This window comes from Micropterus dolomieu, linkage group LG06, assembly GCF_021292245.1.
Source record: "Micropterus dolomieu isolate WLL.071019.BEF.003 ecotype Adirondacks linkage group LG06, ASM2129224v1, whole genome shotgun sequence".
Taxonomy (NCBI): Eukaryota; Metazoa; Chordata; class Actinopteri; order Centrarchiformes; family Centrarchidae; genus Micropterus; species Micropterus dolomieu.
Window position 1 is genome coordinate 3,251,355 of NC_060155.1, and position 21,906 is coordinate 3,273,260.

General features: G+C 41.0%; 1 protein-coding gene and 1 long non-coding RNA gene across 4 annotated transcripts in view; one reads left to right on the top strand and one right to left on the bottom strand.

Moving 5' to 3' along the window:
* LOC123972848 (disco-interacting protein 2 homolog C) overlaps positions 1-21,906 on the top strand; it is a 459,676-nt gene that overhangs the window by 296,756 nt on the left and 141,014 nt on the right. The window lies entirely within an intron of this gene.
* On the bottom strand, positions 1,094-9,154 carry LOC123972859. The gene is made up of 3 exons (XR_006825488.1): positions 8,818-9,154; positions 1,542-1,919; positions 1,094-1,252 (listed from the first exon to the last, which is right to left on the bottom strand). It is a non-coding gene; the product is annotated as an uncharacterized LOC123972859 (long non-coding RNA).

A 21,906-nucleotide genomic window follows, 5' to 3' on the forward strand; every position in this document is an offset into this window, starting at 1 on the left:
TTCGATTTGTTCCATCTTTCTTCCCATCCTGCTTTGCATTACTTAATGCTCCCTTCTCACTTTACACCCAAACCTTTTCATTCACTTATTCTTAGATGTTTCCATCCATCCTTACCCATTTCTCTCTTACAAGCCTTTAGTCATTTGTGCCCTTCGATCAGTTTACTCAAAACAGTTGCCTTGCTCAGGGGCAGGTGTTCGGGTTAAAGGGTTATTTGTGAGCCGTTGAACCCGCAACCTCTGAGTAACAGCACTTGTCTTTCTGAACACAAGTGTCTGACTTTGCAGTATGTCAGCAGAGGTGAATCAGATCACATAGCTCTTTCTCGTGGGTGTGTGTTGGTGTGTGTGTATGCGCGCATTGACATTGCAGTTGTTGGTCAGGGACGCAGTCAGTCAGTGGGAAAGAATCTGTATACACACTCATTCAGCTGTTCAAATTTACATAATCATTCAAAGACACACGTACAAATTGCCTGTGGCGTGGGAGTCAAGTGGTGTGTGTGTGTGTGTGTGTGTGTGTGTGTGTGTGTTTTAGTGGACAAACACCATTTCTGCCAGCTGTCCTGGTGCTTACACCTGGAGGTTGTATGCCTTGCTCAGTGGCACGTGGGCAGTAGTCTACGGAAGGAAGGAAGAGTAGACAATCTGGGGATTCAAACTTTGAGGTTACAAGTCTGTTTCTGGCCCAGTTGTAGTTTGCAAACCCACATAGACAAATATATGTACACACACAGACACACATACGCGCGCGTGCGAGCGCACGTACACACACACAGAGGCTAAATGCTGTGTTATTAATAGAAGTGTCAGGGTGACACTATAATCCCAAATGGCATTCCTCCTCTCTGATATCAGCACACACACACTTAAACTCAGCCCTTTACAGAGAGAGAACAGTGTGTGTGTGTGTGTGTACTTAAGATACCTCAGTTACCTCTATTTAAACCAGTCGAATTGACTGGTTTATTAACTGGTTTATTAGTACTTTAACACAGAGAAACATCACCAGCCTGAATGTATTTTTTCCTGGTGTGAACGTCTGTGACCAGAGTTTAATGGTTTAAACACAGAAATGAAATGGATGGTTTGAACCAACCACAGGCACCTGCAGCTGTAGGTGCAGGCTGAAGTCTATGTGGTGGCAATACATTCTATATATTTCAACTGTGACACAAAAATTGCACATTTTTGGGAGAAAAAAACTGTTTTGGCTACATACTACAGTTCCCATGATCCTCAGTGGGCATTGCTATGGAGAAGACACCAACCAGATACATGAATCAGAACAGTTAGGAGCAAATTCACTTAATTACTAGTTTCAGGTCTTCAATATTTCATGATGATCATTTAGAAAATTACTAACACATATTTTCTAACACAGTTGTTCATATTTTGAGTTTCATGTTCATCTAAACCTAACATTGTCTGTGAGAAAAGGAATTAGACTTTTACTTCAGGGACATTGGACAACCAAAGTAACTTTGCTTGCTTCACCTAATTTGCTCCTGTGTTGACAACATGACTGCATACTGGTTTACCTTTAGACTGGTTTACTGGCTGATCACACCGCATGCTCATGAATTAATGGGTAAGCCAAACCATGGGAGTCAGAGATGCTCTTCAGCTGGGACACCAAGCTGTGATTTCCAAAAGAACAAACACACACTCAATGATCACACACACACACACACACACACACACACACACACACACACACACACACACACACACACACACAGTGGATTCATAGGACCAGACTCCTGACTGTTCTTGGGACTGACACAGTTTGTAGCTGCAGGGTTCTGGCGATATTCTGGACGCTGGCAGAGAATGAAACATGTGACTCAGGGACTCATCAGAGCCGCCTCTCTGTTCTCCCAGCAGCCTCGGGGAGCGACACATTGCATAGCCAAGACCTGTGTAACACACACTGGGTTATAATCTCAAAACAAAGATTTTCACCCACTAAGAAAAATAACATTTAGAGATTATTCTACAATATGTAAATGAACATATTTTAATTGAAGTGAAATTAATTGAATAGAATAAAAAGAAATATAAGAAAAGTGTCTTAAACAGGAAAAAACTGGGCATTTTGTTATTATTTTTTCTGGTTTTATTCAGACCAGATTTGGTTGGTAATGTTTGTATAAAATCATGTGTTTCACACCTGACTTCCCTGGCAACTTTATCAGCTTTGAATTTTGCTCCAAGTGACAGCGAGACAATTTTCTATTTCTTTCCTGGCGCCTTAGCTGACCAGTTTTTCACAGACTGGTTCAAAACATGGTGGGTCGTGTTCGACACTCACCATCAGAACGAGAAATGACACACGGTTCACGTCTTCTACTGACATGCTTGTCTTTCTGCACCCAGCCATGTGTGCACTGCAGAGGACACCAGTTGTCCATCGGCATGGTGAGACTGTGTGTGTGTGTGTGTGTGTGTGTGTGTGTGTATCTGGCTGGGTTTCTGTGAACCTGGAGGTAGCAGAGAGCCACAACCTCCATACTGTGTGCTTTCTGCTCTTATTATTAGCATTAATGGCTTTAATATAAGACAATTTTTTCCTGCCAATTATAGTTGAGAACTTGGAGTGGTTATATATTGGAGGTCTAGCCATTCACATCACGACAGATGTTCTCTTTTAATGGAACAGTTATCTGTAGTGTAGTTGTGTAGTTTGTATGAAACTTGCTAACCATGTTACATTATGGCTACAATCTGTCCATTTGTGTGTCTATTGAAGTTTGACCACGTTTACAGGCGTGGGGTGGGGGGGGGGGACAATGAATGTCAGCGTTTTAATTTGGAGTCTTGGGAATTTTTAATGTCCGAGTAAAATTAAGTAGTAAAAACATTTATACTAAAACAATCAATTTAACTAACAGTAGCTATACTCTGTTTGTATCTGGCTTCACTTTTGAACTAACTAAATATATAACATGCTAAAAATGACTACGGTTTGGGCTTATTTCTCTATCAGGTGTGACTGCAGGACTTGCATTTGGGAAATAATCTTTGAGTAATGTGTGATTGCTCCCAAGTCAGAAAAAGGTAATCACATTGGAACTAGAACTAGAATAGATAAACAGATGGATAAAAGAATAATAACGGTCAGAGATAATAAGTCTTTGGTCCCAAAACCAGCTGCTTACAAGAGCTGCCTGAGTCATTATGTAGCTGAAAAATAATAACGGCTGAATGCACCGGTTAAAGGAACTATGTGTCTGGTAGAACACAGTTTTAATGAAAGCGTTTCAGTGAGCTGGTGACTCTTTTTTTAAAAGGTTCGGCATGTTCACTCAGGGTTCTCCCCAGTAAATGGAAAAATGATTCTGAACCACCATAATCATATGTCAGGGCTTCCATGATCATTCCCATATGGTGTTTTTAATGGAGACTTTTGCCTTTCTATTAAAATATGCACATGCTGCACGGAAATCCCCAATTCAGAACGACAAGATGATTTGTGTACACATCTACACGTTCTGCAAACATACCTCTTGTGGTTAAATATGGGTTTAAAAACAAATTACCAGAATGTAAATTACAGTTGATAAGTAAATTTGTTGGTGACACCAAAACATTGTTGGCCAAATAGCCATGTAGAGCTCGTAGACCTCGAGGGATATTTCACTGTAGTGCACTTTGTTGATTTTTCTCCCCCCACAGGAAACATGCATATCAGTGTATCATAATTAACTGAGCACTAATTCCCTCTCTGGCGGCCTCAGTGTGCGCTATATATGGGTTATGCTGTGACCCAAAGCAGTGATAATTTATTTCAAATTCATATTTTTAATTAATGCTGCCTCAGTTGGTGCCGTGATTGATGTGTCACCGCTTGTAGGCATGTTTAATGGCCACAAAACTCCATGGAGAGCAATTATTCAACTGCCACTACTGGGCATCACCGTGTCAACAGTGTCACACAGACGAGGCCATGTGCTTTTATTTGACCAAATGATGGGGATTCAGAGTTTTCCCCCTTCTGAATGCTCTTACATAATCCCAACAGCACAAACCATCTGGAACATACCTCCTCTTTTTCAATGAAATCCAAGGCAGCGCTGCAGGGCTATCTTTGGACAAATGCATCATTGTGCTAAGTGTACTTTAGTATTTCAGGAATGCTTCTTTTCTCCATTACAGGGTAGCCATTTTTGGACTAGGGTCAGCTGGTTTATAGGCTGTCTGGGGAGTCTCTGCTGCCTGCAACAGCACAAAACTGATATAACTGAGGCAGCTACACTAGGACCCAAACTGCAACCAGTACAAATGAAGCAAGGAGGCTCATGGTTGGGTACATGTGCTGACAAACCTTCTCTTAAAAAATGCAGTTCTTAAAATCTACATCAGTCAGTATTTTTTAAATTAACTTTGAGACAAATGGCTTTGTGTAATGTGAAATGGGTCCTTTTGTAGTGATAAACCCACTGAAAAGTATCACATCTCATTAGTCTAATGTCATCTCATTTATGTTAAACAAAAAAAACATTTCCAATGGTGAAGTCTTTGCTTCAGTGTAACAGTTTGTAACAAATCCCTCCTCTGTTCTTCTTTTTCTTGGGGGTAACTCCACCAAATAAGTAATTTCTTCCTTTTTGAAGCAACTCTTTGTTTGCAATTTCATGGCTGAAACAAGCTTTTGTATTAATAGGATTTCCATCACTGGGAATGACCACCGTGGAGAAAAAAAACCCAAGCTGGCATTAATCTGGATTAGCACTGGTTCAGCGTGGCGGGGCCTCATTCACCTCATTGATGTAAAAACCTTTGAGGCCTCAGTGTCGGCTCAGGTAATCACATTGGAAAGAGAAGAGGTGAGATTGTGTTGTTGCTTCACATCATGACTGAATGAGTTCGAAAGTCTCTGGAAGCTGCTCACTTGCTTGAAAATTTGATATTTAGCCTCACTTGTCAGTGTCTGTCTTTCAAGAGTTATCAGATATTTCTAGGATCTTTCTAGGAGAACGGATGCTTTCTTCAGTACCTTTCCTCTGAAAAGTTTCAGTTGGCCTTCTGTTTCATTTACACCTGGGGAGTCTGGACTGTTGTCTGGGAGTGTTTCTCCAGAGTCTGGTGGAAATATTATTTGATGTGTTGTTGCAGGAGTGCAGTTTAATTCCAGTTGTACTACTCTGAACCCAGTGACATGCACATGAAAGATAGTTCATGATAGCCACCTCTTTCCATTGCTTTCCACTGCTATCAGAATCACACTAAGTTTAAACACACAAAATAATGGTTATATGAATATGTTAAACTTTATAAGACACCTCCACCAACTAATGCGTTTTTTTATCCTTCATTTATCTGTTAGGGCCTTAAAGTTTTAGCAACTTAACTTTATATTGTTCTAAATGGTTTTTGCCAAAAGCGTTTTGGAGGAAACTTAATTTACTGCCGGGATTCTGTTCTTTACCAGTCCAGGAAGTATTTTTTAACTGCTCAAATGTGTACAGTTTTAGCACCATACAACATCTCAAAGAATAAGTAAACAAGCCAATGAATCTGACCAAGCACTGACTGGCAATTTTGAAGCCCTGTATAACCAGATCCAGTGGCTACCCCGCAACAAGTATTGTTCTTGTGAAGGTCCTGAAGTTCCGTTAGTGTTGGGTCTGCTAGAGGTGTGTTCACTAAACATCCATGGCACCCTAAAATACATTGCAATTAACTGAGAGTTTATTAGAACAAGATAATCTACTGCCTTTAACAGTACCAGAACCCCATAAATACAGTTGATTAAATCTCATGTGTTTGTATGTTTGGACAGGTTTAAAGGTGTTCTACACACTGTGATCATTACTTTTTTAAAATAATAATTATTCTCCTGATTGTTTTGTTTCCTTATCCACATATAGTGTGTCTTTCATTTTCTGTTGCCTCAGTGTGTTCCAGTGTGAGGTAAGAAAATATTTGTTGCAGATGTTTATATAACTCCCTGTCCTCCTGCCCATCCTCCTGTTGCATTTCATTTCACAAGCAGTATTACTAAAGGCTGCTTCATTGACTCAGTTTCCGTGTGAAGAAATTCAAATTTCACAGGTCTGTGCTCACAGTTTTATTTTACAGCCACGTGGTACAAGAAAAATAAAGCTATAAACTCAACTGAGCGACGTGTTCAACAGGAGAGCCTGGTGCCTGGCCTCTGTTTGCCTTTCACCTGTTTGAAAAGTCACATGGTTTGTTGACTCAGTGATGTGAGTCTTTTAGCCACTTGTTTGGTTCAAGTGTGAGAGTTGAACGTTTGTATGTTAGCTTGGTGGATTTTGTAACCCTGTATTTTTTGATTAGATTCAGTGGAATGGAAAAAGTGTCTTTAATTAAGATTGCAAACAATACCGCAGCCTTTGAAAGCCTGTCTGTCTTTGCGTTGAATGATTTTGTTGTATATTTGAGGGAAAGCCTGCACAGTCTTTGCATAGCAATTACGCACAATTCTCTGTATCATTTTGTTCTGCAGTACAGCTCTTTCCTACCTCAGCTTTTGCCCATATTTTGATGTCTGACAGAGATTTATGATGTTATCTCTACCACATACAGGATCCAGGCAGTTTAAGTGCTCAGTGTTGCTTTTTCATATGCTGGATATCTCATCTCGCAATGAAACTCCTCTTTTGTTAATGTCATCACAAAAGCTGCTAGCTGCACGTTTCGCTCCTCTCAGCATTCTGCAGGACTTGCTTTCTCTTCTTTTCGGAGCTTTGCTGTTCAGCTGTTTTTCTCCGGATCTTCTGTCTCTCTCGCTCCCTGTCTGTGATTGATGCCTGACAGAGAAGCCAGACGGAGGCCATACAGACTTGACTGCTCTGCTAGCTTCTATTGATTCTTTTTCACTTAAGCCATAATGAAGTATTGGTCAGCCTCAGTGAGTGTCAGCAGTGTTTAGTGAGGCAGCAGGTGAGAGGAGCCCCAAGACACTAGACTTAATTACAACTTGTCCTTGTGTAATCAGCTTCTCTTTGAGCCGCGCTGATGGCATTGGTGTACCGGTGGTGGATGGAGAACAACAGGAAGCTGCAGAACTGTGCTGCAACTATTAATGAAATGAGACATGTCTTTATTTATCACAGAGGGGTACATCATATGATTATGTGGAAGAAGTCCTCAGATCCTATTAATACAACCATGTAAAAATACTATGTTGCAAGTAAATGCTCTGTATTCAAAATCTTAATTAACTAAAAAGTACAGAAAACAGAATGGAATTAAAGTAAAAGTAGTCATTCTTCACAAACGTGTTCTGCATAATTATATTGTTAAATAAGTTCTTTTACACAAATCGGTTTTCACTTTTTAGACTTTTCTCTGATCTTTGCTTTAATTGTAGAATATTGGATAATTTATCCAGTTTATTTCAAGTTTAGATGGAAAATCGCTTGCTAAAAACTTTTAATGTAAATATGAATTTGAAAAGGAACTAGTAACTATTGCTGTCAGATAAATATAGCAGAGTTAAAAGTACAATATTTGCCTCTGAAAGTGACCTGAGCCCGGCCCGAATAGACCCAGCGTGTCGGGCCCCGTCGGGACACGATGGCCTTGCAGACCTCTAATTGAAACACTGTGTGACTAAACAGAGGTTATCGCCATTTACTAATGATGTGTCTTCGCAAATCAAGTCGCGACACTTTGTTTAACACATTGATTCAACTTTTTGTGAAACAATAAAACATGAAAATGTCCAAGAGGGGTGAGAGAAGAGGGGTTTTCTATGCACTGCATCTTATTTTTGCATCTTATTTAGCATAGGTTTGTTGATGGAGGTTTTTGGTGAAGGTGACAGAGACAGAGCAGGCTGTCAGATATAGATGGAGCTTCACAGCTACAGAGTTTTTCCTTTACGGGAAGAATGCATCTGCGAAATGGCTCAAATGGAAATGTTGACTTTTTTATGCAAAACTACTTGTGGCTGAATTTCTACTGAACAGATTTCTAAATCTTTAAGTTCCGCAGACAGTAACACGAAGATAAGTGTGATTCTCCAGTTACAACGCCTTTCAGCCAATCAGCAAGCAAGCATGCAGGGTACATGTTAGGATACATATCAGAGATATTCCCAGGGCCCCTCATTTCACATGATACACATACACAGAAACATATGCTTGTGGAAAAAACCTTGCATTATTTATTGCATGCTGTCAACAACACATGCCTCCTAACTGTCGCCTGATACACAGGAAGCCATATGTTAACCCCCCCCCCCATGTGTAAGTAATGTTAGTGTGTGTGTGTGTGTGTGTGTAGCCGTGTGGCACAAGCACACTTGTAAATACACGTGTAATTTTACACATATTACTGACTTTAAACCACATATATTTTTAAATCGACAATGTACAAAAATATAGGCTCTGTGATGACAGGTGTGGTTAACTGGGCAGGTTGGATGGTTGTTCTTGACGGAGGTTTGTGGTGCCGCCTCTTGAGGTTGACGCCACGCCACCACAGTGTTTTTTGAGTGTTTCTGGAGCGCTTATGTATGCTCAGTCTTTTTGTTTTGGGGCAGCGGCGCGGGAAAAGCGCAATCTCTTCGTGCAGCTGTACAAATTTCCTGCTGTCTAATGTTATGAACTTATTAACTACACTGTATAATGATGACACAGCATTGTTGTTTTCTCCCTGTATAATTATGTTAATGTCGACTTCAAAACTACTCTGTTCCCTGAAGATCTGTATTTCTGTCGGTATGGACTGAACCGACAGATGCTTCAGTAGCACTTTAGTTATCGTCTTGCATCTGTGTGAGTTCTGTGTCAACTTAAGTGTCACGTACAAAAGGTGCTGTTTCTTTGACTTCCAACTCACCTGCTGCTCATTCACTTGCTCAGATGTCGCTCTCGTTGTGTTGCCAATTTTGGGTGTCAGACTGAATGTTATGCTGCCTTTGATGTGTCAGACCTGTGGATTTTGAATTTAACTCCTTAGAGCTAGATGCCATTGGTGATAATATTGTTGTTGGCTACGGTTAGTTTGGAAATTGCTGCACTTCAGATCAGGATTTCAAGATAAGAGGGATTCAGCTCTGAGCCCAGTCTTGTTGGTGTCAAAGCACATGGAAAATCTCATTCTTGCACTTGCGACAGTTGAGACTGTATGCTTAAAGTACTGATGTTGCTGCCATGTTTTCACCTCGAAAACACATCCTGCGGACTGTCCGTTACTGCTGTTGATTTTCTAATGCATTCTTAGATGCATTCTAATTCTAATGCTTCTAAAATGAATTTTCTCTTACGTCCAGCCAGCTATTTGTTTTCCAGTCATTTCCATATGATATGAAAACCTATTACTAGAGTCTTAGAACTCACCACAGGTAGATAATCAATCACAGTGAACATCAAGTCTGTATTATTGTGTAGTAATTTAGTTGTAATGGCAGATTGATTGGAAGTGTCCTCACTGCATCGTGTGACAATAATAAATGCAGACATGATGTCCACTGTGAGGGATCACACACCTGAAGTAAGTTTCAGGAATCTTCTAAAACATTTACAGGTTTGGTTGATCCAGCAAACCATTTTATGAGCTGGTGTCCACTTGCTTTACAAAAAAATCAGCGCTTCTTCCTTTTCCCTCCTCTTCCTCACCTGCCAGTCCCACCAGGAGCTTGTTAGTCAGCCTTCAGCTGGGTGGACACACACACACACACACACACACACACACACACACACACACACACACACACACACACACACACACACACACACACACACACACACACACAGTGGATGCAGGAAGTGATTGCAGATTGTGGCACGGTCGGGCCTGCTGGCATGCCAAGAGGTGGGGGGGTCTCGGGGACAGCAGTGGCTCAGGAGGTAGAGTGGGTTGCCCACTAATCAGAAGATCAGCAGTTCAATCCCTGGCTCCTCCAGTCTCCACACTGAACCCCAGATTGCTCCCGATGGTTGTGTGAATGTTAGTTTCTGTTTCTGATGAGCAGTTGGCACCTTAGCCTCTGCCGTCTGTGTGTGAATGTGATGAAGCTTATAAGCGCTTTAGTTGGTCAGAAGACTAGGAATGTGCTATGTAAGTACAGTCCATTTACAAATATCCATTTGTCTCATCCATTCCCCTCCAACTCATTGTCCCTTGGGTTCTTACTCAGTTTATTGTCAAGTACACACACACACACACACACTGTAACTCACATAGTTTGTAGTTCTCCATACTTTGGTGATAATATTCTACATTGAATCAACTGAACAGTCTGCTGCACAGACATTTTGCAGATTTTAAATAAATGACAGATCAGTGGTTTACTATCATATACAGGTAGATATGCACACACACACACACAGTATGCCAACTTCAAACTGAAACTTTTGCTTAATTTTTAGATTATATTCCAACTCATTCACATTTATTAAGAATAATTTAGAGCACTGATTATCAAAATAGTTGCCTATTACGCATGACTAATCGATTCATTATTTCATTTATAAATATCTGCATCTTCTCCTATATGTAAAATAAGTCATTTTCCTTAACTCGACAGAAACTAAGCTCCATGGCTGAACCAGAGGCTTAGTGATTCCTTTGTGTGCATCTTGGACCACAAAGCCACAAGGACACAGCAAGGACTTTTGTCATTCATTTAGATCATAGGAACACCACATTAACTTGTTTGAGACTGCTGAAGCTACATTTAGGATGTGAAACACTAGTTCTGAGCATTTGTGGTCTGGAACACTGCAGCTTGCCTTAACATTTCTTGACATGGGGATTGTACTGTATGTAGCTGTTGTTTTATCAACACGTGATTTGTAAGCTGTTTATTTGCTTTTTTAAAAGACATTCTGACAGAATGTGTCTGTTGTTAAGTATCAAACCTGTTGCTCTCTGGTGAAGAAGCCAGCAGAACTCTATTCCACCTCAAATCCAGGGAAACATTGACTCTGTGTTGGTTTGCTTGAAGGAGACTTAGCTCTGAGCACGCTGCCCATAAATGGACACAGTGCAGTGAAAGAGGTGTGTAAAGAGTGCAAGATGAGGGAAGAAAACATAAAGAGGCAAATCAAACAGAGAGAGTTTTTAGAAAGACAAAAATAGGAGAGGAAGGAATGCCAAAGGAAACGAAAGAGAAGAAGAGTGAGTGAGGGGCAAAAGTGGTCTGTTTGCCAACCCAAACACAGGAAACGCCGGAGTAAAAAACATCTTTAAACTGAGATCCGCTAACACTGCCAGCCTCCAAACACCCTCCTTAAAGCTAGGGTATGCAAAACTGGTGAACTAGCAAGGGACAACTACATTTTGAAATTATCTTACCAAAAAATATCTCAATCCAAAGCCTCTCCCCAAAAACACATTTTAACGTTCACTGAGTGCACGGCAGAGTGCGCGCAGGTGGGCAGGCATTTTTATCTGCATTGCTGACAATATTTCTACCACAGAAACTTCATAAACAGTGTACATGTGCTTAATAACTCTTTACATGTGAAACATTGAACTCAGGTCAGCTGAGGTTTTAATATTAACATTTCAACTGAAATTAAACAACTTAACTGGGTTATAGCCTGCCTGTAGGTGGGGAATGTCCTAGAAAGCACTGAGGATACAGCATGTGTGTGTTGCAATTATGTATGCGAGTGCAAGTGATATATGCATATTATATATAATATAGCATATGGGTCTGCCTGTGTGTGTGCTCATAAATGACTGCTGAAGCTGCTTCTTTGTGTGTTTTTGTGCAATGGGAGACACATTTCTACTTGGGGACATTTCTTGCACTAGGTGTATGTGCACACATATCTGTGGGTGTGTGTCTGTGTGTGTGTGTTTGGCCAGAAGGGCCCTGTCACCCTGAGAGGATTGCGAGGTGAAGTGACACATTTGGATCAGCGGGGGGACCGGCCACTGCAACTGTGCCACGGTTAAATAATGCAGCCGATCTAATTCACACACCTGAATTATGGAGACAGAGCCAGCCTGTTTCTAGGGCGCGTTTTTCAGTCTGCGTCTGAGGACTTCAGGCCAGACACCCAGCAGAGACAGCAGCCCTTCAGACAGTCTGGAGGTCAGTCAGGGAGAGACGTCGAGCTGACGGAGAGACCTTTAACAACGCGCTGGTTACTCCGGAGGTAAATGGATGGAATCATTACATCAATATACCGACAGCATGGTAAATAAAGATATTAGTATATTATATATAACAGACCTTTGCTAATAATGTTGCTTTTTTGCAAGTTAAAGGGTTAAGGGAAATGTTGTATTTGGATAAACTCCAGCAGTAATATTACCAGTAATTTGAGTGATTCAGAATGCTCTGTGAATAGTGAGAATAGTTTGCACTTGTGTGCAGACAACAATTTTAACTCAGGAGCATGTTGAGATAAAAGTAATATTTAGGAATGGAGTAACACCAGGTGTGTGTGTTTATCTGTTTGCCGTGTAATTAGACGGCATCCTCCTTCACAGTAATAATGGCTGTTATTTAAACTGCAGGAGGCTGGATAGGAAACTCTCATACACAGGGACATGCAGCACCTCCAGCCTCGCACGCTTATGGCTGCCCTTTCCTCCTTTCACACATTCACAAACTGACAGTCAAAGATAAGAACTCTTAAAGGTCTTGTGTGAGTGTTTTGCTGTCTGTGTGTGTGTATGAGACTGACTTATTTCAGCTAACACCCGATTAAAGAAGTGTGTCCTTCCTCACTTGCAGTTATGGCTTTTGAGTTCATGGTCCGTGTCACATTGGCTCACTTTAGATTTTAGTAACGGTATTGAAGGAGCGGTCAGATTTATTGGTATTTATCATTCACTGCCTTTGAAAAAGAGGGAAATAAGGCTGTTTGACGTAATATCATTCAACTTTGCTCTTGACAATGCTTGGCATAAAGTTAGTTCAGTAAGGACAGATTCATTTGAAATAACATCAGCAATCCACTTGTTACTAAGACGTAACTGGGAACAGAGAGGTTTTGGCAATTTGACTTCCTAAACGTGTATTATCCGCTTGAAATGCAGCACATGATGACGGGGGACAGGACAGGATCCAGACTTTGGACCCATAATTGGTTCAGAAACACAGGAAGAAAGTGCAGAAAATGTTAGTAAATATGTAAATTATCTGAAATTTATCTGTGCTTGCAGCTTATAGCTAAGTGCCACTCAGCAGCATACATGGCATCATAGCTTACTATGACCAAACCTTATAAGATTATATGAAATACATTAATTTGACAAGATAAGAATGTTTTTAGGTCAATGCTTGAATTGAAAATAAAAATGTTTTGTCAGTATCACAAAGGCATATGCATGAATTTCTGCATGCTTTTATTTAGATTTTTACATATGTGTGCTAAATAACAAGCACTTGAGTGCTCCTACAGTTTGTTGTCTGTGTGCTCTGCAGCTTATCCTGTGTACAGTCTGGATGGGCGTGGACAGTATCTGTCGGATATTGAGGCCAGACAGAGAAAGAGAAAAGGGAATACTCTGGAGATCAAATAAAGGATGAAAGAGACAGCAGCATAAAGGTAGAGACACAGAAGACAGAGGAGGAGGAAACACACAGTAGGTCAGGCTGTCAGGGAGCGAGCGAGCGAGAGAGAGAGAGCGGTGAGAGGTCCCTGGTGCGTGGATGAACCCGCTTCCCCAGCAGGAGGAGGGGAAGGGTTTCTCGAAGGGATTTGTTGCAACGTGTGTTAGTGCTGTTTTAGACGGCATGAAAGATTCATGGAGATGAAAATGCTGGCTCTTTTCGGATCGTCTGGGTAGGACACCGATGGAGACGTTGGTGGTGCAGGAAAAAGCAGGGAGGAGCTGAAGTGGTCCACATCAACAGACTGACAGATATACAGCACATTCAGGAAGGTATGATAAAAGAGGCTTGAAAAGCCTTGAAGTGCATGACCTGTGTCTGGTTACTTTTACAAGTTGTTCTTTATAGTATCCTGTTACATCTTGCTGCTGCAGTGGTTTAGTTTCCCCACAGAGGTTGTTAAGCCACAATTTACACTAACAATGTTTAGTCTCTTCCTCTATTGTCACTTGATTGAAACTAGCAGTGGTGGAAGAAGTCAAATCTTTTCAAGTGTATCCTTTGGAGTTTTTGACCTCTTGTGGCGCTACAGAGCAATATTTTCCCCAGAGGTTTTGTTTGTATTTTGTGGTCTGCTAGCACACATAAGGACTCTCATGTACACACACGTGCACATGAGACGCTAACACACCATGACATGTAGCAGCTTGTCAGCTAAAGGCCGGGAAGAAGAAAAATGCTAATTAGCAAACATGGCTATCAACAAAGCAGGTTCCAAAATACATATATTTCTAAATGACTTTCAACATTGGGAACCACTGACTAATATCTTTAATTTGAGTAAACATATGTAGTATTTTCCTAGTAAAAAGCAAGTATTGGAGAAAAGTCAGAAAAAGTAAATTGTCTCTTGACTGTCTCCTGGAATGTGGACTTCTTTGTAGGGAGGTGTAAGGTGTGAGAATTTAAATCAGTTATACTTTGTTATATTCAGAATGAAACCAGATGTAATGCTTAAAGTTTCTTAGGGTCACGGTAAATTCACTCAGTTTTCCAGAGATTTAGATGTGGATCTGCTGCATCTTGGTTCTGTCAACAGTCTGAATAAACACCCGACTTTCTAGAACAATTGTTTTGACTGCTTTTGGCTCCGGTTGCAGCTATGCATCAATCCGATGCCTGTCCTTGCATCAACAATTAAATGATTGCAGAAAAATGTTTGAGTGAGTAGAGACTGTTTACAGAGCTGTAGTCGAGAGAACAGGCCCAGCTGTTCCTCGAGGTGGACAGCAGAGGAAGATTTGCCCCAGTGTTTTACAGTAGTAAGCAGAGCGCTGCATTATCAGCATACCAGAAGTTCCTCTGTCAGACTGTCATCACATTCCCCTCAGAGGACCACCTGCTGAGAGGGGACCCATGCTGAAGGAATGCGGCTGACTCCTCCATCTACGGTTTGATCCATTCGTCTTTCACTGGAGCAGCTCATGTTGTTGTTGCTGTTATGATCAACATTAGTTGAACATGACAACGGGTGCAGAGACGGGACAGTAAACGGCAGGGTTACCATTTGTCCATCTAAACTCAAGACCAGGAGTTTTCAGAGTCTGAGACTGTGGACCTCCCATCAGACAGCTTGGAAAAGCTCAGTTTACTTGCTATTATCTGGATGTCTATGGCATCATGATTATGTTAGTGGTCGGCAATAGGCGGCCTGCGGGCCAGAACAGGCCCACCAGCAATATCTGGCCAGATTGCTTTGATAGCAGAAAAATAAAAATATATAAATTGATAGTGACTGGAAGGGCGGCACGGTGGTGCAGTGGTTAGCACTGTCGCTTCACAGCAAGAAGGTGATGGGTTCAAACCCCGGTTTCCCCTGCCTTTCTGTGTGGAGTTTGCATGTTCTCCCCGTGCTTTTTTTTTTATTGTGAGCATTTATCATAAACCTGTGTGTGCAGAAGTGTCCTTATAATCAATTTATTTAACAAGGGAGAAAAAATAAATATCTGCAGTTAGTTAGAACCGATCTTTCAACCTTCCTAACCAGAGTCCCGCACAGTACCGACTGAGCTAAACGTGCATATGAGTATACTAGGATTTGAAATAATTTGACTTTGTTCTGGCCCGCCATGTAACGGCTTGAAAAAAATTTGGCCCGATACCAGACGTATTTGCCGACCCCTGCCATAAACATTTAACAGTTGAGCCAAGATAGCCAAATATTGCTGTTTGATATAACTTCAGACTACACCCAATACATAAAAAAGATCTGTCTTAAGGCATGTGTTAGTTTCTGACTCTGGATAAGTGGAAAGAACAGTAAAATTCTTCAAAACTACTAATTCTCTGGGCTATCTCTTCAACCAAATCCTGACAATCTGGATCAAATTTGAGTTTATAATATTTCAGATGATAGTTTGCTTCAAACTTTTGGGGAAGCCCTTTCTGTTTCGACATGAAAATGCCCCTGGGCACAACGAATAAATAATAATAATGATGGATTACATTTCTATATAAACTCATCTCAACCACCACCAATGCGTAGCACCCAGCTATTTTGCTCCAAAACACTCGCCACACATCAGCTTGAGGTGGAGAGGGAGGGAAACATAGAGCCTTTTACACAGGGGGATGTAGAGAAATAGTTTTCCAAGTTTGCAGTTAAATAACTTAACTGGGCTGCACAGAGGCCTGACATGTACGCCATCCAACACCTTTAGGATGAACTGGAAAGCAGACTGTGAGCCAGACCTGATCACCAACAGTGTTGGACCTCACTAATGCTCTGGTGCAAAGCCTGAAAGAAGAAGAGTGGAGGCTGTGTAATGCGTTAATGCTTGTGGTTTTGGAATAAGATGTTCACTTATCACATATGGCTGCAATAAATGTGTCCACATACTTTTGGCCATGAAGCTTCCGATGTCTGTGTTGCCACTTCTTTTTTGCGCTCTCTGTTATATCTAATGGCCTCAGTGCTGCAGTGCCCGCTAACCTCATCTGGTGTGACGGAGCGCAAGCAGCCAGGAGAGAGGAGATACAGATCCCTGTTGAAGGAGGGGTCCTCCTACCATGATAACACCTCCACCTCTGGCCTGCTCCTCCACAGCAAGCCGTGGCTTCTTATCTGGCCAAGAATAACCAGCCGCCATCGTTGAGCTTTAAAACAGATAAGCTAGGCTAACTTTCAGGATCAGCGCCACACCTACTCCACAAGCTAGTGTAGCCAGTTTTAGATGTGTGCAGTGTGTTTCTGGGAGGAATTCTGCTCTTTCTTTTTTTTTTTTTAGGAAATAACAGCTAGGCTTAGTTTATACTTAAACTTGGAGAGCCTACACTTTGAGATTTATATAATATAGTAAACTATGTAAAGAAAACTGACAGAACAACTAAACAAATAATAAAATGTTTAACCAACCATGACCACATTTATAGGGTCTCCCAAACATTCATAAGCTATGGTTGGAATGAAATTACCTCATAAAACCTAAAGTTTAGCAAAGTTTTAAATATTAGACTACATGCTAGCATGCTATTGCTGCACTTGCTAATGTATGCTAAATTGGATAAGCATGTTTTGAAAGCAAGTGTGATGCAACAGAATTGTCCACATGCCCGTACCTTTTGACTTTTTAATCAGTTTTTCATCTTTTGTGTTGATGATTGATGATGACTAGGGAAGTTGGATGTCCATTCTAATGCTCCAGGAGTCAGTCACCTGACATTGTCAGTGCAGAAAAAGAACATGATTAGCTTTTTGTCATGTCACCGTACACCGTAACATGCAATTTTGCCGTCCTTGGTAATGCATATGAGCTTGTGTATATAGCAGTTTTGAAAGTGAATTCTACCTTTGAAGCAAAATTTGGTTGTTTCATACCTTATTGGTGAGTACAACAACTTAATGCTCTATCTTTATAAACAATGGTAATGAGAGGAATTAAGTATAACCAAACCAAAGGAAAAATAAAATCACATCAGATACCAAACAGTCATTCATGCCAACAAGGCTGTCGTTCGTGCATGGGGTATAGCCTTCAGGTGGTTTCTCAGTGCGGATGCAAGAAGGCGACCTTGCTGGGGGCCGTTGTAAATTGATTTTCTGCTCCGCTTCATTCCCGTCTGATGGTAGATGGTTTTAGATGGACAGATTTAGCTGCTAACGGCAGCTAGCAAGGCTAATCTCCCCCCTCAGCCACAGCCAGTCATCATAATGCAGCAGGTACACCTCTTTGCTGTTTTTTGCTGTTTCATGCTACTGCAGCTGAAGGAGAAATAAAGGTGAGGGTATCAGGGGTTTATTTTACAGTTACAGTAAACAAACTTCAACCTTTTTTGATTTGCAGGATAGTTAACCCACCCAGTTAGGCTAAAACAGTCTCATCGATACCTCTAATGGGCCCAAAGAGATTTATAGTACTCAATATTGACTTTATGGTGACCAAACATGTTTTACAGTTTTGTCCAATGTCACTAGTGCTTAATAAACTGACCTTCTAAAATAAATGATCAGATTAATTTCACTGTTTTAATTTATGAGAGCAGGGAATAGAAAACCTGATTTAACTTAACGCTCCTTTGAAAATATCATTGCTTTTTCTTTGCATTGGTGGTGAATTTCCTTCTTCTTTATCATCGACTGGCAGTTAGAAGCACCTTTCTTATGCTTATCACCACATCAATAAAAATGACGTTTCACAGTGATTTTCAAATTACAAACTAGATAATAGACATGAGCTGTAGTGAGAAGTTAATTCAGGAGGGAAAAAACATTGTTGAAATTGTTCTGCTGACTTTAGACTCAGACAGAGCTGCTTCCTATTACAGATTTTACAAGACTCATTATGGCATTTGGTGCTACCGAGCTGCCAAGGTGTTGTCCTCGCCGCATGAACTCGAAATCGTTTAACGGTAAAATGAGAGAGTGTTATTAGAGTTGATCATGAGGAGCAGAGCGGTAACTAGGTTGTTAAGCTATAAGGGCAGACGAGGACAGTGGGTAGAGCCTGAGAGTGTTAATTTTATTCCTGCTGTGTTTCAGACACCAGGGAATCACCGTCTTGACTCTCCCTTTCATATTCTGCATTTCTGCCTCAAAACACCCACTGATCATTTAAAATCTTCTCTGATTCTGTCCGTCCCTCTATCCCGTTGCCTCTGTTAATGTTTGAAGCGTTGCAGCTCTTTGCCCGGGTCACAGTCTGATTTGTCAAAGTGCTGTAGACATGACAGGATGCTCAGATAGTGGAGAAGTAAATATTATCAACACTGGTGTCTGATATTCTGATATTATCCAGAAAGTTTATTCTGGATAATATCACTTTGCTTTTTGGTATGTAAATGAGTCAGCACAAAACATACAGCGAAAAGTAGATTATAAATAGTATTACATATAGACTTATATCACTATATCATCCATTTAGTAGAATACAGATTACTTTATGTGCCTTACATATGGGTGATTGAATTAATCAGTCCAAACTGTGAGAATACACAGTCTGTGATTTTAGTTCAGATATTTATTTTTCATTGGCTTGGTGGAAAAGCCGAGAGCAGGGATGCTTTCCCTTCTCAAAATTGACATGTTGCTTAAAAAGACCTGGACAGAATTGGACAATCAAGGTGTGAGATAATATTTACACTGGGCATCCTGGTGGCCTTGTGAGTTAAGACTGTAATCACAATGTCCCCAGTTTGAGTCCTGTCAGTGGTCACTTTTCCCTTGTTTCTTCAGTCTTCTTTGCATCCATGTGATTACAGCTGGAGAGGAGTGCTGTGCTTTCCCTGCTGTTTGAGATATTTACAACAAACAGAGTGAGATAAATGGAGTAAAGTGGTCTGCTCTTTACCTTTCATAGTCATAACCCTTCAACTGTTAGTGTGTGAGGTCTCATCTTTGAAGGTGTCTTTCAAGTGGAACAGCCAAATCTGTTCCCATGTTTAAGGACTGTAGGGATTTGGTGGAGTGTAATGGATAGATGTAATGTAAGACAGGGATTATGGCAGAACAACGCAGACAGTTTCCTGCTCTTTTGTCCTGGAGTACGTTAACCACAGATCGCTTCACTTCCCTTGAGTCCTGCGACAAACACTGACGGGAGCTGCTGACGGAGCTGAACACCGTTCTGCCTTCGCTGTGTTTCTCCCATCGCCCCGGAAGGGTCAAACCCCCTCAGGGTCTAGTTTCAGATATGCTGAGAGGGCAGGGAATGCCACTGCCTCTGTCATAATGCAGAGCAGCCTGCTTTTTAAGAACTGATAATAATAATCTTTGCTGTGCCTCTTGGACAATAAATGGTTGGATTTGAAATGGTTTCACTTGTCACTTCACTTGAGATCAGTCACAACATAGTTAGCTTAGTGAATTAAACTACAAATCAAAATAACAACAAATGACAATGACACATTTCTTTAATTAAAACAGAACACATTGCATGATAAAGCTCTTTCCTCGCTGCAGCACCACCTAAAAACATGATGGCTGGTCACCTGAGGAATACACTAACTTATCTGCCACAGCTTAAATAGTGTGTTTACAGTAATGTGGTTACAGTTTTCTGCAGTAATCTGATTTCTTTAAAAGCACGCAGGCTAGAAATTTGGTTGGTTTAAATGGGGTAAGAGATTACAGGAAATCTAATTAACACAACTAGATTTTGTGTAAATTGGTTTCTAACAGGGTTTTCACATGTGTAACACGAGCATGACAAAAACAAAATATCACTGTGGCAGCAGTGCAGAGGGATAAAAGGAAAGTTCATAACTTAGTGGCACAGTATGTCCTTGTATCCAAAGTAATTGAATCCAAAGTCAAACTGAAATTGCATCTGTTTTTGCAGCCCAGATAGTTGATTTGTAAAATTCCACAGACACACAGAACATTTATGAACTTTCCTAACAGAGGCTGTCCTGCCATTGCTCAGTCCAGACCCTCCCAACTTCATTTTCCCTTCCAGGTCATGTACACTCTTACATGTAATATACAGTTCACATTGCCCGGCTCCCTCTGTTGCTGTGGATCAGTTGGGCTGCAGATGAAGTGGTGAGATAGCTGTTTTTTTTTTTCTTTCTTTTTTTGATATATTGTTGTTCAGGCTGAGTTCGCCTGGGATCTCCCTGGCTCAGCTCTTTTAGCCTCTTGGCCCTGCTAAATGGGAGAAGGGAGACTGTGTGTATGTGTATGTGTGCTGGGTTAAGCATGAGTGATCACTCATCCATGTGTTTGGATACGATACTATATATGTCTTGTGTGCATTTGCATGGTTAACAGATTTATAATGTGTTTTGTTGTAGTTGGAAAGGAGTGGCCAGGCTCAAATTTCTATTTAACTGTAAATACATTACCAGTAGTGTCAGCTAGCTAACAGTGTGCATCACGTGCGTGTAGTTGTTTTTCCTCTTTAGTCTGTACATTTATAAAGTGGAGTCGCACAGATTCAGATGAGTGCAAGTTTGTCACTCAATATCAGACATTTTCTGATGATGCTGACGTGTGCCCTATCCCTAACCTTGACATTGTTTGCGATTGTGCTGACTCATGAAATTCACTATGCAGTCAGTCTCAACACACCTAAACAATAACAGCAGTCGTCAGTAATACAGATGCTGGTCATCTGATTAGAATATCATCAAAAAGTTGATTTATTTCAGTAATTCCATTCAAAAAGTGAAACGTATAATGTATACATTCATTCCACGCAGACTGATATATTTCAAGTGTTCTTTCCTTAAATTTTAATGATTGTAACTGACAACTAATGAAAACCCCAAAATCAGTATCTCAGAAAATTTGAATATTGTGAAAAGGTTCAATATTGAAGACGCCTGGTGCCACACTCTAATCAGCTAATTAACTCAAAACACCTGCAAAGGCCTTTAAATGGTCTCTCAGTCTAGTTCTGTAGGCTACACAATCATGGGGAAGACTGCTGACTTGACAGCTGTCCAAAAGACGACCATTGACACCTTGCACAAGGAGGGCAAGACACAAAAGGTCATTGCTAAAGAGGCTGGCTGTTCACAGAGCTCTGTGTCCAAGCACATTAATAGAGAGGCGAAGGGAAGGAAAAGATGTGGTAGAAAAAAGTGTACAAGCAATAGGGATAACGGCACCCTGGAGAGGATTGTGAAACAAAAGCCATTCAAAAATGTGGGGGAGATTCACAAAGAGTGGACCGCAGCTGGAGTCAGTGCTTCAAGAACCACCACGCACAGACGTATGCAAGACATGGGTTTCAGCTGTCGCATTCCTTGTGTCAAGCCACTCTTGAACAAGACACTGCGTCAGAAGCGTCTCGCCTGGGCTAAAGACAAAAAGGACTGGACTGCTGCTGAGTGTTCCAAAGTTATGTTCTCTGATGAAAGTAAATTTTGCATTTCCTTTGGAAATCAAGGTCCCAGAGTCTGGAGGAAGA